This window comes from Panicum virgatum, chromosome 3K (assembly GCF_016808335.1).
Source record: "Panicum virgatum strain AP13 chromosome 3K, P.virgatum_v5, whole genome shotgun sequence".
Lineage (NCBI taxonomy): Eukaryota > Viridiplantae > Streptophyta > Magnoliopsida > Poales > Poaceae > Panicum > Panicum virgatum.
Genome location: NC_053138.1, coordinates 43655281 through 43661641, shown reverse-complemented (window position 1 = coordinate 43661641; position 6361 = coordinate 43655281).

Genomic DNA, 6361 nt, shown 5'->3' with positions numbered 1-6361 from the left:
TGAAAAAAAAATCTCACAAAGAGTGCAATTCTAGATATTGGATCTCAATTATCTGCTTAATTAAGTGGTTAGATTTGAATTGTATGTCAAAACTAATTATATGTGACAAACAAATAAGGGTATGAGAGTCTTTTCACTTCACCACTAATTTGTCTGAAAAAATTAAAATTGCACTCTTCATAGGACAAAGGGAGTATATCGTATTTAAAATAGGTTATTATTTCTTGAAAAAGTATGCCAGTGTCGGTACAATTTCATACTTGTTAGAAACAAGTCATTATGTACTCTTTTGATATGTTTATGAAAAAAATTTGAACAAAAATGCCCTTATCTTCAACCTCCTCCTGCGTGTGCGGCCGCTCTACTCACACCGCGCATGCGCATCGCCGCTGGCACACGGCCAGGGCCCAGGGGCTTCCGCACCGCCGTCTTGGGCGCTCGCCCCCGCAGGCCTCCTCCGCCTCCTGACTAAGAATGGAATCGGATCGGATATGCATGAAATCGGATCCGGATAGCACTTTTTACCACATTCTAACTCGAATATAGATACGGATCTGGATGTTGTCGGATACGATACAAACGGATGTCTCGAATTCGAATACGAATTCGGATATTTACTTGATTTGGAACATAATTATATTCATTTGTTTTATTCATTATAAACATATTTCGAAAGTATCGCTAAGTCATTATACAATAAGAATTGAAGTATGTAATCGGTGTAGTTAAGGAAAAAACATCTCGTCAAAACATATTTATCCATAAATATTTAAATAGTTAATAATATAAAGATATAAAATACAAATGAATAAATATTTTAATGGAAATATCAATAGTTATAAAGAATAAATGGAATAAAGTATATTTATAATTTTATTAATACGTGGATAAACCAAAGTAAATTAAAATCAATATGATTATCCATATCAAAATATAGTTAATTAAATTGAAATTAATTAAACTTAATCTTTATATATCATTAGTAACATTAAACCTAGTAGCAAATGTCATTTATTTATGATCACTCTTAAATAGTTCCACTAAATACATTATTATTAATACTAAAACTAATATATCACTAATCATTAGTTATATATAATTTTTAATAATTTCATATGTGCTCATTCTTATTCGAATACGGATGTTGCGGATATTGTCGAATACGGATGTGAAATCGGATAGAGAAAAATGAGGAAAAACGAATTCGGATATATCCACTTTAGTACCATATTACAATCGGATACGGATACGGATATCCATATTAGGTGCGGATACGGATACGGATACGGACGTAAAAAATTCGGATAACTATTTTCACATTCCCACCCCTACTCCCGCCCTCCTCCCTATCCCGTACCTGCACCACCACCAAATCCCATTTGACCTCCTCGTCGCAGGCCTCAAGCGCCGCCTCTAGGGCCACGAGTGGGAGCACCTCGCCACCGTTGGGCTGCACGTGCCCGCCATGGAGGCGGCACCGATCCCGGAGGACTTCTCCGAAGGTGAGGACTATGGCTGTGTTTAATTCCAAAATTTCTCTCTCCAAACTTCACTATTTACCTATCACATCAAATCTCTTGCCTTATGTATGGAGCATTAAATGTCGGTAAATAAAAAAATTAATTGTATAGTTTTGATGTATACGACGAGACGAATCTTTTGAGCCTAGTTAGGTCATGGTAGGATAACAAATAACACAAACAAAAAAAAGTGCTACAGCGTGCTACAGTGTCCGATGTAACCCTTTTTATCACTATTTTACAGAACTAAACACAGCCTACATCAATGACGCCGCGCAGTTCAATGTCACGCGCCGCATGGAGGAGCCGTTCCCGAGGATCGATGCTGACCCCGCCTACCCACGCCGCGTCTCTTGCTCCACCCCGTGGCCAGGGAGAAATTTAAATATTTGCCATCATTACGGATGGCACTCCTCTGTTTATCATTTTTAGAATGGAATTAACATATTTGCAACCTGAACAGTGTCAGTTGCTTCATTTTTGCCATTTTTAGCGACGTGGCACGCCAGCTCACCTTGACAGCGTGGAGAAGGTGCGGAAAATGACTATCTTGCCCCTATCTCCTCCCTCTCTATCTCTCTGTCAGTTGGACTCCACCTGTCAGATCCATCCCCAACCTCCGGATCAGTGAGCCTGGCGCCCGCTTCCAAGCAAGCCCTGAGCTCACGGCGCAAGCAGAGGTCGTTGCCATGGCATTGGAGCTCCACCACATCCTCTCGCGTGTACGACCTCGGAGCCAGCAAGGTGAGTTTGCATTGCAGCTAGCACATGGAGAAGCATAGCTAACTAGAAGCGAAGCACCGAGCCGTGTTGCCTACCTCATCGATGACGCTTCCGTCCGCGTCGAGCGCGAGTCTGTACTCCACGAAGTGGCTGCGCGGCTGCCACGGAGCCTGCTCCTGCGCCCTGCGCCCTCCTGGCGGACCGGAACATGCGGCCGGCGACGGCGACGGCGTCGGGGCCCGAGAGCCGCACGATCCCGACCGTCCCCGGTCCGCCTCCGAGGGAGGTGACGATGGCCGCGATGGTCCAGGGAGCGCCGCCCCAGCCTCGCCGTCGTAGTCCTGGCGCATCTGGTGCGGGGGCAGACGTGCCGGCATGGGCCATGCAAGCGCTCGTCGCCGAGGAGGTCGGGGGCTGGCTTGATGTCGGAGAAGGATCTGACAGGTGGGGACCATCCGTCACGGGTGAGAGAGGACTAGAGAGAGAGGAGACAGGGGTAAGATGGGCATTTCCCACACCTTCTCCACGCTGGCAGGGTGAGCTGGCGTGCCACGTCGTTAAAAATGGTAAAAATGAAGCAACTGACACCGTTTAGGTGGCAAATATGTTAATTCTATTCTAAAAGTGGCAAACGGAGGAGTGCCATCCATAATGTGGCAAATATTTAAATTTTCCGTGGCCAGGAGGCATGCGGCCTCCGCGCTGCCGGCTTGGGCGCCCAAGCTGTTGTTGATGTTTCGTAGCGTCACGAATAAAATCCGCAAACATACAGATATAGTAGTAGGCTTTCACCCAATAGTATTCTAAGGTGTTGTATCCATAGGAGAACGTGAGTATATTATCTAAGGCTCTAACTCGTCCAAGGATACCACACTATTGAAGAGGAAAAGGGTTAAGAGGATTCCTAAGGCTAAGAACCTAGCATAAGACAAGATCTAGAGTCGTTGTTTACTTCGAGCTACTATGTTCCCCTGATTTAATTAAGCCGGATGCTCCAGTAACTATGCTCTATTTTGTAACCGAACATGGATGATTACTTAGGCAACGGACAGGGCTGTCACCACTTGCCAACTACCTCACGAACCGTGGGCATACAAAACAAGGAAGCGGTAAAAGTTAGCCTAGACGCCACGTCTACGCTATCTCGTACTAACTTGTCACACCCTGAAATTTTTGGATTTCAGGATGTGATTAAAATTAAAAATAAATCAATAATTTTCTCATAGTTTTAAAAGTTTTCCAATATTTATTTTCTTTACAGGGAATTTAGTGTAAAAGAAAATAGATTGGTTGTTATTTTAAATTAAATAAGGATGTTTGATTTGTTTAGCATTCATGCCGCCTTGCATAATTTTATTGCTTGTTGTTCAATTTGAATTTGAGTTCTCTGAATTTAAATTTGAATTGAATGTGTTTGTCTTCTTTTCAGAAAATAGCAAAATCCATCTCTTTTTACCCTTTCTTTTGGCCCAACCCACCTCCCTCTTCCTTTCTTTTCCTTTTTTTTGCCCGCGGCCCAAAAGCCCCACCGCCGGCCCAACTCCCCCTCCCCGGCCCAGCTCGCGCCCCTCCTCATTACGGCTGACAGGTGGGCCCCACCTGTCGGGGCCGTCTCCTTCCTCCCGTGTGCGGTGCGGACTCAACAGAATTCGGCCACCGCACGTCCCGCCGCGGCCATCTCTTGGCGCGTACGCCAAGGCGCCCCTGACCGCCCTACAAGTAGCGCCGCGAATCCCCTCGACCCGTCAACCGGTGCCGCCGCCTCCTCCTTCGCCCAAACCCTAGCCGCGCCGCCACCATTGGAGCTTGGAGCTCAGGTTGCACGCCGACCCGCCGCTTCCTCACCATCGACAAGTCGCCCAGGAGCTTCGCGTCATGGTGAGAAGCATCCCCGGCCGTTTCCTCCTCTTCCTCCCCCTCCACGCCAAGAGAGAATGCTCGCCGTCACCGCCGTTATGTTCCCACTGCGGCGCACCCCTGTCCGGCCTCCCACTCAGTCACCAGAGCCCCTAGATGTGTTCATCGTCGTGCGCTCTCTCTCCCAGGCCAACTCTCGCACGAAAGCGTGGCCGAAATCGCGTGATCGCGATTTTCCGGCGAGGCTCTGCCGCCGTCGCCGTGCGCCGCCGCCGTCGCCGTGCGCCGCCGCCGTCGCCGTGCGCCACCGCCGCCAGCGACCCAGCGTTACCGCCTGCTCCGCCGATCCATCCTGAGCCGCCCGATCAAAATCTAACGGCCCAGAATAGATCTGACCAGAGTCAACTAAACCCATACCGGTCAACCCTATGATGTTTTGCAAATAAGCCCCTCAATTTTGTGGAATTAAACCTGCGGTTCATGCCAGTTCAAAAATACTTACAAACTAGTCCTTTATTTTCTGTTTCGACCCCTGGATTTTTCTAAAATCAGACCCGCTACCCAGGCACCTTAGTTTTGCAAGCTAGCCCCCGAAGTTATGGTTTAATTATGTTTTAGTCCTCGGTTTCTTCACCCAGAGCCCCTGATCTTTTCAAATCTCTTACAAATAAGCCCCTAGAACCCTGTTTTGGCTATAACTTCTTCGTTTTAGCTCCGTTTTCCGCGTTTCTTGCGCTCTCATAACTGTAGCAGCGAGCCCTATCCTTTAGAATGCTCTTTTAAAGCCTTTCTTTTGTTTTGGTGTATTGTTCTTAGATGTATCTTTTTGTGTACTTTGTATGATTGCCCGACGATTGTTCAAGTAGAAGAATCGCCATTCGAAGAATGAAGATCAAGGTTTTCAAGTGAGCTAAAGCTGAAGAGTAGTAAGAGTAGCTTTTCGTTAGAGAAAGGCAAGTGATCCTAACCATCCTTCTATCTATGCTTATTTATGAGAATACTTGATTTAATTGGAACATGGAGAACCACCCAAGAAAACCGTACAACCACAATACTATATGGCTCTGATCTTGGCTAAGTAATTAGATGAACTATATGTTGTGTTGGGGTGGTTTGATTGGTGGAGTTTGGGTTACCGAGAATTGATGGAGCGGGTGAAGGAAGCTGCGTCTTCTAAGGTACCGCAAAGGTAGGGACCAACACATACATATAGGGATTCTTTGTAAAGGCCTCGTAGCGTCCCTATGCAATCACACCTCAAAAGTGTGGTATTGTGCCTGATCAGCACATATGCGTGGTTGGGTTCAAAGTTCTTTGGAACCTTTACGCGAATTGTGGTGAAAGTGTACAACCTCTGTAGAGTGTAAAACTGATATATCGGCCATGCTCACGGTCATGAGCGGCTTGGACCCTCACATGATTAATTTCATTAAAGATGGATTTAAATCATTTTCTGGTTATTTCTTGTGGCCTTACTGAGTACCAACCATAAGTGTACTCACCCTTGCTTACTGCTGCTCAGAAGGAGAAGGTGTATGAAGTCTGTTGAAGATGTTGCTGAGTTCTAAGCGTACGCAACCCCCAGTCGATTGCCTGTGAAGTTTGAAGCCTTCATTTTTAGGATAAGATGTATAACTCTGATAGTCCTTTAGTTGTTTTATTGATCTTTTTCGAGATATTGTACTGATTATTCACTTATAATGTCTCTATATGTATGAAACTTGATCCTGGCTACATATAGTTATGCATTCGGTTTTTTTCCTTAAAACCGGGTGTGACATAACTCTAGAGGCGATCAGGATTATTCGTCTCTATCAAGAGTCCAACTCTAGAGTCGACTACTCACTAGTGAACACTCGATCTAGCAAACGATAGAAACTATTACTTGAACTTACACTCTAATTCTAAGAAACATAAGGAAATCACGAATACTTACTATGATTGATAACCATCCGTCGAGGTACAAGCGAAGAATGCCGACAGACCCGGCACTTCCTCGACTAACTCCCTCACTCTCGTAGAGGTACAATTGGAGAAGAGTGTCGTTACCGATGCCCCTTCTGAGTATCTCTACCCCTATTCTCTACACTCTCCTAGGCAACCCAAGCTACCAAGGTGAGATCCTAAACTCTAAAGGTGAGAAGAGGATGAAGTGTGAGATGTTCTCATTTGGAGCCCCCCTCTACTATTTATAGAGCGGTGTCATAGCCTCCTCTGCCGTGAATTTAGGCCGAACCCTCCTAGAATTGACCTTGGCATCG